The 12,404-nt window shown below is 39.5% G+C and overlaps 1 pseudogene; it reads left to right on the top strand.

The window, feature by feature from the left end:
• The first annotated feature begins 11,398 nt into the window (after window positions 1-11,398).
• Window positions 11,399-11,813, top strand: LOC149197751 (nucleoside diphosphate kinase 1 pseudogene; annotated as a pseudogene).
• The last annotated feature ends 591 nt before the right edge of the window (window positions 11,814-12,404 follow it).

The following is a 12,404-nucleotide window of genomic DNA, read 5'->3' on the forward strand; positions in this document are numbered from 1 at the left end:
AGAGGCTCAAAGCCCAAACTTATGCTCAATACCTAAAACTCACCCCTACCAATCAAACAAGGCTAATGCCATCTTTTGACATTAAGGAGGGGAAGCTGCAGATGAACTTTCTGAAGCCTACAACTCAACAGCCAAGAACAACCTCAGATTTCAAGAAAATAAATTTTGAAGTGCTAGCAAGGGATATCCATCCCATAGACCAAATTGAGATACACAATAAAATAGGTGAGATGATATACTCCACTTTGACTGGAAAGGCCATAGCTTCCCACCAACTACACAACTCCCTAAACAACATATCTGCACAATTCTAGGTAGAGAAGGCCACCTCACAGGCCAAGGACACCAGGATCAAGTCCTTAGAGGACTTAGTAATTGAATTGGGACACAATACCAAGGATATAAAAGTTGTGGAACAACTTATTAAAAAGAAGAATGATGACATAGATGCATTGAAAACATAGCTAAAGATACCCCAACTACTTCATCCACAAATAGTAGAGGTTCTAGAAGTCCAACAAAGACATGAAGAACTCATGAACTTAGTCCTGAAGCTAAATGATCAACTCAAGGAGACAGAGAAGGAGTTGGACACTTTAATTCAATCGAAGCAAAGTGACTTGGCCACAACTTCGAGAACTTTCATCCCCACAATATCCACAACAGTTCCTTCTACCTTGGCAGCATAACTGGCACCTACAATTCCACTTGCAACAACCTTGCCAGCGACAAAAAAATCTACTACAGCAGCAACACCACCAAGGGACATAGTAGGAGAACTTGTGAAAGCCATGGAAGATATGTCTATCCAGGCTACAGAGATGAAAATATTAAAGGAATAGGTGGCAAGTCTGGAAACTGACTACAAACTTGCCCAACTAAAGCAGGAAGAAGAAACACAAAGGGCCTAGAGAATGGGTGAGAGGATCAAAATCCTAGAAAAGGATTTAACACTTGAGAAGCCACTTAGACAAACCAAAGTAATGATGTGGGCCAATATCATTGACTTTGTCAATGATATTTGGCCATCAATCCAAGTTATTTTTTTAGCAAACGGAGCTAGTAAAGATAGCTACTAAAGCTATCCAGAAAGTGAAGGAGGAATCGGGAAATAAGCCTGAGTATGAAAATAGACTCATCCATTTCCTCAATAGCAAAAACAGATATGAGCTACAGGAGTTGAACATTGAAGACAGAACTGCCACCATTTTAGAAATAAGAAAGGTCCTTTCAAAAAGGAACCTTATGCTTAATTTGGAAGGAAAGTGCCATAATATGCAGGTAGCCATTAAATAGGTTCATGGCTAAATTTCAGATTTTGAGGGAGAAAGTTCTACCTAATCCTATGGTCATTAACGAAAAACTCGTGACACAGTCACACTATGGGGATAGACTTAGAAAATTGGCTAAGGATCTGATCCGAATTGGATCCAAGAACAGTTATCAGAGAACCATGACTGTATCAGGTCGAGACAGGCTTCAAAGAATTAAGAGCAACGATCAAAAACACCTTGGAACAGTGGCAGTTAGTAGCCAGCATGGAACGACGAGGAACTCAGTCAAAGCATGTTGAGCAAGGCACATGGAGACTGTGCAGGAGGGTGCTTTGACCGAGGCACATGGAGACTGCGCAGGAGGCAAAACTAGCCCCTGGGAAGCCCGGATCGGGAAAAGGAGGTAGCTTTTGATGCGCGATTAGTGCTAATCACGCATCGCTAGGCAAAACCCCTTGAGAAGGAGAGGCCCAAGCGCTTGGTTGCATGGGAGCCGAGAAAACCATGGGGAAAAGGCTAAAGGCTAAGGCGGGACCTGTGTTCCAAAAACCGGTGGTATTTATCGAGGGCACCCCTGGGCGGTAAGCAGTTTTAGCAAAAATGGAGCGATTCCACTCAGAGGCTGATGTGTGGCAAGCAGAGGAGAGAGAAAACTGCCTCTCATCATGCACTAATGGTCGAGCAAGTCAACCATGCGAAATGTGCGAATGGCGTCGGATCTCGAGGCCCTAGATCTAATGGCTGAGATTGCACCCACTTGGGAAACAAGAATTTACAGGGGAATAAGCCACGATCTATAAGAATTTGAGGTCTGATTTGACTGCCAAGGTGGCAGATGACTCATTCCATGATGTAATGAGAAAACCTAACCGATGAAGCAAGATGGCACAGTCGCAGAAGGACAAGTGGCCACTCCCTGTGAGCCTGATGATGACGCCGAAGCAGGGAATTCCAAGCGAAGCTGCAGCAGGCAATCCAACGAAAGTGGAAGGGGAATCGAACAGCCATGAGCTCGAATGGCTTTAAAGCCATGAATAGAGAAAGAGAAGAAAAAAAAAAGAGAAGACAGAGGACACGAAACACAGAGAGGGAGACGGAGAGGAAATGAAAGAAAGACAGTGAACCAAAGGAAGCAGAAGGAAGACAGAGGGCCGACCTGACCAAAGGCAGCGTCGAGCACCAGAGAGCTTGAGGGATTCAAGCCATCCCTGAGAGGATCTGTCAAGACTAAGCACCACACTGGGCTCTTTCCATCCAAGACTAGGGAGGTCAAAGAGCTAGTGAGGAAAAGAGTCTATGCACTCTAGTGGCCTGGGGAATCCACAAAGCAAATTCTATTTCAGGAGACTCATATTGAGCTCCTTCATTGTAATTCTCTTCTTTAAGACATAATAAAAGAAGGCCACCACTGAGATATGGACTAGAGATGTATCCCTGGAGGATAGGGTGAACTCCTTGTTAAATTCTTGTGTTCTTATATTTGCTTACTGTATTTCTCTGCTATTCTCCATTTCAAGTGTCTGTGTGTTTGCAATCTGATTGATCTATTGCCTAAATAACATAGACACACACCAGAACATGAGTCTGTAATACCTTCATGTAATGAATCTTAACTGAGATCACTCATAGGGTGATTATCAAATCAAGCGGTATCAGAGCTCTAGGTTGTAAAGGTTAGACAAGCTTGTGTTGGTTTGGCTGTTGAATGCTCACTAGATCAAAGCTCAGATTAGGAAAAGGAGAGTTGGTGGAAACTAATCCTGAAATTGGGAGAGTCTATCCTCAAAAGACAATGTCAGAGGAAGGTTCTGTGGGGCCAGAACCTCAATTCATAGAAAGTTTCCTAGCTGTAAAGTCCATGGTAGAAGAAATGTATAGGGACTTTAGAAAACATAAGGATGAAGACTCATCAGGCTCTAAACAGGACAAAGAAGAAGATGAGTCTCACATCCATGACCACTCTAAAGGAAAATGGAAAGAGGAAAGCTTTCTCACACCTCCTAATAGCCCTATGCATAACAAGAAAGCATCTTTAATCAAACTAGACGTTAAATTGATTCGCCTATATATGATGGAGAGTTAAATGCAGAAAAGCTAGACAATTGGATTAGACAGATTGATGTTTATTGCAGAGTACACAACATCGACTCAGACAAGAGCAAGATTCAGCTAGCGAGCTTACACCTAGGAGGCATTGCCTTGGTTTGGTGGGAAGGCAGAACCCAAGCTGATATGAAAATACATGGTAAGACTATCTCTATCTAGAATGAATTTGTTTCTGCAATCAAAAAGTAGTTCTATCCATTGGCCTACATGCAACAAGCCATGATGAGTTGGCAAACTCTTCGGTAGTTGAAAGGGAAAAGTGTGCAAGGGTACACTCAATAATTTACAAAAAGAGCATTGATTCTAGGAATTTCATTAGACTCACTAGAAACTCTGTTGAAGTACATTGGTGGTCTACACAGCTACATGAGGCATACCGTCCTCATGTTTAATCCCACTAGTATAGATGAGGTATCTATACAAGCTACTCACCTAGAAGCTAGAGGAAAGAATGGAAATCCAGAAGTTGGGGGGCCATCCCAACCCACTGCAAGCAAGAGAAAGGAGAAAAGAAAGCAGAAGTGGAAAGCAAGGAAGGCTAACACTGCACAGAAAAGCAAAGCTTCATGCACTCACTGTAAAAAGGATGGGCATGATGATGAGCATTGTTGGATTTTGCATCCAGAGTTGAGGCCTAAGAAGTTTGAGGGCAAGAAGAAGAAGACTGCTGCAGCTATTCAGAAAGATTTAGGGTCGGACTCGGGAGATGAAACAACGATTATAGCCATAGGTATCAAAGGTAAGAATTCTGAAGCATCTACTAGTAATTCTGCAGAATCTGTTATTGATGAAGAGAATGAGAGAAAAAGACATGAGCTTTTCCATATTCGAGTTGTTTCCAAATATCAAAAGATTGATACTTTGTTTGATAGTGGCTCACAAGTAAATTTAATTTCTGAAGCAATTGTAAAGAAATTTGGATTAGCAACTACACCTCACAAGAAACCATACCCATTAGGATGGTTGAATGATAAAGCACAACTACAAGTGACTAGACAGTGCAAACTCAAGTTTTCTTTTGGGTCAGAATTTGCAGATGAGGTGGAGTTAGACATAATTCCTTTGGATATATGTGGAATTGTTTTAGGAAGTCCTTACTTGTATGATAGAAAGGCTAGTTTCTATAGAGCTAAGAACAAGTATCTACTTGTTAAAGATGGAATCGAATACTTTGTAAGAGCTCATAAGCTGAAGAATAATTATACTCTCATAAACTCAGGGCAGATGAAAAGAATGATAAATTCATGCAAACAATTCTTACTGATGGTTGTAAAGGAAAAGAAACCTGATAAAACCAATGTATTTGAGGGCTGTAATGCTAAACAGCAAGCTGATATAGAAAAGGTTGTTTCAGAGTATAATATCTTGTTTCAAGAACCTAAAGGTCTGCCACCTAAAAAGGAAATAGTACATGATATTATTTTGCAGCAAGATGTTCCATTGCCTAACATTGGAATGTATAGGTTGTCTGCTTTAGAGAATGCTAAAATCAAGAAGTAGGTGTAGGAGTTGCTCGAGAAGGGGTTCATCAAGCCTAGCACATCACCATGTGGGTCACCAATCGTTTTGGTGAGAAAGAAAGATGGCTTGTGGAGAATGTGCATTGATTACAGAGCACTGAATAAGATAATGATAAAAAATCATTATCCCCTTCCACGCATAGATGATCTTTTAGATCAATTGAAGGAAGCTGTTTATTTCACAAAGCTAGACTTGCATAGTGGATACCTTCAGGTCAGAGTTGCAGAACAAGATGCATGGAAGACTACTTTCAAAACAAAGCAGGGATTGTATGAGTGGTTGGTTATACCCTTTGGCTTAACTAATGCTCTTGCTACTTTCATGAGATTAATGAATGATATACTCAGGCCTTTTCTTGATGATTTTGTTATTATGTATCTAGATGACATTCTGACTTTTAGTAAAACGTGGGAAGAACACTTAAAGCATGTTAAGCAGATACTAGATGTTTTGAAAAGAGAAAAACTTTATGTTAAACTCCCAAAATGTGAATTTGGCAAAACATCTCTAAATTACTTGGGTCATATAGTAGGGGGTGGTGAATTGAAGATAGATCCCTCTAAAGTGTCAGTCATTGTAAACTGGCCTAAACCCAAGTCTGCTTCAAAAGTGAGAAGCTTCTTAGGAGTAGCACAATATTGGAGGAAGTTCATTTCTAACTTTTCCTCAATTGCAGCTCCCTTACATGCTTTAACAGGATTGAACAAGGTGTTTTAGTGGGGAGGCAAAGATCAAAAATCCTTCGACACCTTGAAAGAAAAGATTAGTACAACACCTGTACTAGCACTGCCTAATCTACAATGACCATTTGATATCCAAAGTGATGCCAGTGACTATACCATGGGAGCAGTGTTGACACATCATAGTAAACCCATATGTTATCATTTTGAGAATTTTAATCCTGCAGTATTTAACTATCCTACATATGATAAAGAATTGTATGCATTAGTTCAGTGTGAAAAAGTGGAAACGTTACTTAATGGGCAAAGAGATAGTAATACATACTGATCATCAACCACTTCAATATCTACACTCACAAACTAAGTTGCAGCAATATAGAAACTACAGATGGATGGGTTTTCTACAATAGTTTCATTTAGTCATCAGATATAAAAAGGACATACATAACAAAGTTGCAGACATGTTATCTAGACCCATTATAAATGCATCTACTATACTTAAGCATAATTCTGTACTACATGAAAGCTACATTGAACAATATGCTCAAGATATAGACTTTAAAGATGTATATGCAACTTTGATTTGAGGTAAAAGGGTAGAAGAATTGGATTACCATGTGAAGGCCCGACTCTTATACCATTGTGAGAAACTCTGCACTCCACAAAATGAGAGAATAAAAATAATTAGGGAAACACACACTTCTCTGATATCAGGTCACTTTGGGGTAAGTAAAATAGTTGCACAACTGCAAAGATTTTGTTATTGGCCAAAAATGAATGAGACAGTTTCTAGATATGTAAGAGGGTGTACTATGTGTGCTAAAACCAAGCCCAGCAACATAAAACTAGGCTTGTACACTCCATTACCAGTACCATCTCACCCTTGGGAGAGTGTTTCCATGGATTTCATTGGGGGACTGCCTAAATCTAGAAAAGGTCATGATTATCTATATATTGTTGAGGATCGGTTCAACAAAATGTGTATTTTGACACCTTGCAATAAATAGGTTATAGCTGAACAGACTGTAAAATTGTTCTTTGAACATGTATGGGTTCATTTTGGATTACCCACTTCCATTATATCTGATCAAGACACCCGATTTGTGGGGAATTTTTGGTCAAGTCTATGGGAACTGATGGACACCAAACTAAAGAAAAACAAAACTTTTCATCCATAAACTGATGGCTAGACAGAAGTAGTTAACAGGACAATTATCCAGTTACTCAGAGGATATTGCGGCAAACATCCTAAGCTTTGGGATGAACATTTGTGTTATGTGCAACATGCTTACAACAGAGCAAAACATTCTTCTACACAGAGATCTCCTTTTGAGACTTGTTTTGGTTTCAAACCAAGGTCTCCTTTAGATTTTGTCTTTAGTAAAGATACCATAGTTTATGGACACAATGATGTGGACAAGGCATACTAGGTTCATTGAAAAAATCCAGGAGATCCACCAGGCAGTACAGGAACAACTAGAGAAGAGCTAAGCCAAATATAAGGCTAGGCATGACAAGCATCGGATGGAGCATAGTTTTCAAGTTGGTGACCAGGTCTGGCTGTATATCAGCAAGGACAGGATGCAAGGTGAAGGTAAAAAGCTAAAGCCTATCAAGTATGGACCTTTCAAAATACTTGAGAAGATTGGTGAGAATTCTTTTCGCCTTGATCTACCAGCTTACATGCACATCTACTCGGTCGTAAATGCAGATTGCCTGAGATTATTTGAACCCTCACTGATTGAGGATCCTAAAGAGTAGAGTCAGTTGCCTTCTATTGATGACCTGCTACCTGAATATCTTAATGAATTACAGGAAGACACAGTGTTGGACAGGAAGGTGAGGACGACACGCAGAGGAGATGTTGAGTACCTCAGAGTAGGGCCCAAAGGTTCAAAGCCGAGCAATGCAAAGTGGATTAAGATTGGACAAGTGAGAAAACAGTACCCTCACTTAGTGGATGCTTGAAAACTAACTTTTGGTGGCCCAAAGATTTTCAGTGGGAAGTCCATGATCCGAATTCGATTCAAGAAGAGTTATCAGAGAACCATGACTGTATCAGGTCACGACAGGCTTCAAAGAATTAAGAGCAGCGATCAAAAACACCTCGGAACTGTGGCAGTTAGCAGCCAACATGGAATGACGAGGACCTCGGTCAAAGCGCATTGACCAAGTCCCATGGAGACTACGCAGGAGGCGAAACTAGCCCCTGGGAAGCCCGGATTGGGAAAAGGAGGCATTTTTTGATGCGCGATTAGCGCTAGTCGCGCATCGTTGGGAAAAACCCCTCAAGAAGGAAAGGCCCCGAGCGCTTGGTCGCATGGGAGCCGAGAAAACTGTGGGGAAAAAGCTAAAGGCTAAGGCGGGACCCGCGCTCCAAAAATCGGTGGTATTTATTGGGGGCACCCTTGGGCGGTAAGCAGTTTTAGCGAAAATGGAGCAATTCCACTCAGCAGCTGATGCGTGGCAAGTGGAGGAGAGAGAAAACCACCGCTCATCACGTGCTAACAATCAAGCAAGTCAACCATGCGAAATGTGCGAATGGTGTCGGATCTGGAGGCCCCAGATCTAACGGCTAAGATCGTTCCCAACCGGAATTAATAGGGGATTTAGATGCGATCTATAAGAATTTGAGGTCCGATTTGACCGCCAAGGTGGCAGATGACTCATTCCACAACGTAACGGAAAAACTGAACCGACGAAGCGAGATGGCATAGTCGCAGAAGGACAAGTGGCCACTCTCTGTGAGCCTGATGATGATGTCGAAGTAGGGAATTCCAAGCAAAGCTGCAGCAGGCGATTTGACGGAAGTGGAAGGGGAATTGAACAACCATGAGATCGAATGGCTTTAAAGCCATGAACAAAGAAAGAGAAGAAAAAAAAAGAAGACAGAGGACACAGAACACTGAGAGGGAGACGGAGAGGAAACAGAAGAAAGACAGTTAAGCAAAGGAAGCAGAAGGAAGACAGAGGGCCAAGCTAACAAAAGGCAGCGTCAAGCACCAGAGAGCTTAAGGGATTCAAACCATCCCTGAGAGTATCTGTCAGGACTGAGCACCACACTGGGCTCTTTCCATCCAAAACCAGAGAGGTCAAAGAGCTGGTGAGGAAAAGAGTTTGTGCACTCTAGTGGCCTGGGGAATCCAGGAGCCACCCTGCCAAGCAAATTCTATTTCAGGAGACTCATATTGAGCTCCTTCATTGTAATTCTCTACTTTAAGACACAATAAAAGAAGGCCACCACTGAGAGTTTGATCGGAGATGTAGCCCTGGAGGATAGGGTGAACTCCTTGTAATTCTCTGCTTTAAGACACAATAAAAGAAGGCCACCACTGAGAGTTTGACCGGAGATGTAGCCCTGGAGGATAGGGTTAACTCCTTGTTAAATTCTTGTGTTCCTATATTTTCTTACTATATTTCTCTACTATTCTCCATTTCAAGTGTCTGTGTGTTTGCAATATGATCGATCCATTGCCTAAATAACATAGACACACACCATCACATGAGTTTGTAATACCTTCATGTAATGAATCTTAATTGAGATCACTCATAGGGTGATTATCATATCAGGATCAAGCTAGTTCCTCATCCATTAAAGCCTTGCCAACGGGCAAAGTATTATATGACACATTTGAGAACTTGTTTTTCCTTGAGCATGAGGTAAAACATTTGTTCCTCACCAAGCCCAATTTTGAAAAGTATACCGAAGCAGATGAGATCTACAGGAGAATGGTAAATGTGAAATTACCAAGTGCAGAATAGTGGGAGACAATAATAGATTTACTATGATAAATTAACAACTAAAAGTTACCCCACAGTAAATATGAAGGCAGCAGGATGAAACAAGTAAAAACAACACAACAGGGTCAAAGAGTATTAAATGAAAGATCAAAGTAAATAAGACTCTAGCGTGAAAATGTCACAACTATCAGCCAGCATAAAGGGCTACATCTCAACCATAAAGGCTAGCACAACCATAATTAAAGGGACAACAATAAACATTTCATTCGATGTCTCTATCTTCTTTCTAGAAGATATTTGTATTTCCTAGAATAAATCTGAAGTTGTTTTGAGATATTTTGTCATACGTTTTTTGTATAAATACTTCACAATTTGAATTATGTAGGGTGGATTCCAAAACATTTCTATAGACTATTTCTCTCAAATCAAAAATTCTATTGTATCAATGATTGGATTGGCTTATTGGATCAAGGAATAAAGATCAGATATTTTACATGATTCTTGTGTAAAGCGAAATACAAATAAGTAGTCTCTTATGTTCAATGTTGTTTTCTTTCAAGTTTTTCGTAATCTTTATGTATCTCGAAAATCTAAATGTTATAACATGGAATGATATTTCAGAAATTTCTTAAATGCACTCTATCTTGACTGTTATGCATTATTATATGTTTTCTTCACAAATCTAAGTTAAGGAATTCTCAATTGCTCCTTAGTTTAGGTGACTTCTTGTGATTTGTAACAAAGGATTCTTGATTTCCCTTTGTTCATGATTATTCTTTGTTCTCCATTATGATCCCGGTCTAAGGATTCTTGAGTGCCCTTTCACCCTAGTTAGAATTACTTCACCCATTAGGCCTAAAGATTTTCATTTTGTTCTACTAGCGTGCCCTGTGAACATTCCCTTTAATGAATTGATCCAGTCCTATTATACATTTGTTGACTCCATAGCCCAATGGCTTGAAGACCTAGCTCTATCCATTTGCCCAAAGAATTCCACCACCCAACCTTCAAATCAAAACAAAAAATCCCAAAGAACACTAAGAACTAGCCTAAAATCCCATAGAAAAACAAAGCTAAATTATATAGAGACAGCCCTCTCTGAGTCATAGGTTGGCTAGAGCCTATACTTAAAACATTGGTTTTTGGTTACCTCAGTTTCTTCCTTCTTCTGATAACTTCTAAGGAAAATTTTGAGTGATAACATGTGTCATATTGAAATATAGAGGAGATCAATGAAAAAAATAATAAACAAAGACTTTGAGTTGGAACAAATAGCTATCCTAAATTATATGGTGAGGATTTTACAAATAGTATCTCAGCAATTTTCAGAAAGAGAAATAATAAAGCAATGGCACATGCCCAATGAAGAAATAATAGTTTTCTCTTTAATTAATAGTAGAAGGGTCTAAGGGGCAGTAAAAAGTAGTAAATCGTCAACCAGGAAATTGGAAAAGTGAGGAATGGGTGCTAGGTGATGGGTCTTTGTCATTAAGTGAGGCCATTTACTTCAAATACAAGTGAGATGATCTTTCCACATTCTTCTTTTAGACAAAAGAATAAATAACAAAAATGTTATACAACCAGTAATCCATCCCAACCAAGGAGATCTTCTAACTATCCTATTACTTCCCTTCCGAATAAATGCTAAGGTGTTATCTAAATAGGAATAATTCGATCCATTAGGGTGGAACTTTTAAAAGAGCAGGAAAGGCAAGCAACACATACATTTTTATATGTCACAATCTTGTCTTAATCATTCCAAAACCAACCATAATGCAACCTTGGCATAGTACGCATTTTCCACATTTCACTGCAAAGTAACACATTTTTTATTTTTTGATAGACCACATTCCTTAGACATATGAAAACTCCCCTTCTCTAGGTGTCATTTCATTCTAAGTTCCCACAACATTTGTTAGAGTCATGGATCAGTTCATCAACTTATCTTAGTGAGTATTCCTCGGTATGATTCTTGTAGCATTCAACATTCTAATTGTGTGTCAGCATGAAATGTATCCTTGTCTCTGTCGAGAAACCTAATATTTGCTTTCTATTTGAACTCAGATCATATTCATTATGGAGCATTCCTTCATCATGATTAAGCCCGAAAACGTGTAACGTGGATTGGTGGGAGAAAATATATCTAGGTTTGAGGAGGGATTTATTTCAAAAGGTCTCAAGATGGTGGTTGTAGATAGATCATTTGTGGAGAAACACTATAAGGATTTGTCTTCAAAGACCTTTTTCCGTGGATTGGTAGATGGTCTGGGAGGGGGAAGGTGTTGTTTCAACTAGTAGGAAAATCTTTAGAGCTACAAATCCTGTAGCATATGAACCTAGAACTATTAGAGGCAACTTTGTTGTAGAGGTTGGAAGGAACATTATCCATGGTAGTGATGCAATTCAGAGTGAAAAGAAGGAAATAACACTTTGGATTCCTGAAAGTGTGGTGGACTCGTAGAGAAACTTGCATTCTTGGGTTTATGATTAAATTATGATCCAAAAGAAAAAGCTTGCGTAACTCCTGGTTGAATTTTATCTGATCTCTAATGTTGTTTGAACTCGATGTTGACTTCAAATACAAATCTTTAGCATTTCTTCTTGTTATTTGGAGTCTTATCCGAACTTTCCTAAGAATTTAGAAGTTCCTAAAAAATGTGTGTTGGAGGGTTTCCCTTGATCTTTTGAATTTAGGCTTCATATGATTTTCAAATTAAATGGCCAAAGTTGGTGAAAGGAAGTAACTCTTGAAGGTTATTTCTTGTTTAAAATGTCAGATATTTATCTATAAAAAAATGTATGATCCTTGTAGAGTTGAATTCCTTCTAGGAACATTTTCCAATTAGTGTCCAGCTTTCCGTTTCTTTTACAGGAAACCAGTTTCTATGCAGATTTGTGTTCTTGGGTACAATCCTTGCACAGTTCCATTCCCTTTAGGATTATTTTTTGGCACATTTGCACCAATTTGCCAGTTTTTTTTGTAGGCAACCAATTTTTGTGCAAAGGCATGTTGGGAGCATAAGATCAATGATGTAGGTACGTTTCCCATTTCAAGAAAGTATGATCGCTAATACAAGCATAC

This window comes from Pinus tabuliformis, chromosome 2_2 (assembly GCF_031772625.1).
Source record: "Pinus tabuliformis cultivar Carrire ecotype Pingquan chromosome 2_2, CPIR1, whole genome shotgun sequence".
Lineage (NCBI taxonomy): Eukaryota > Viridiplantae > Streptophyta > Pinopsida > Pinales > Pinaceae > Pinus > Pinus tabuliformis.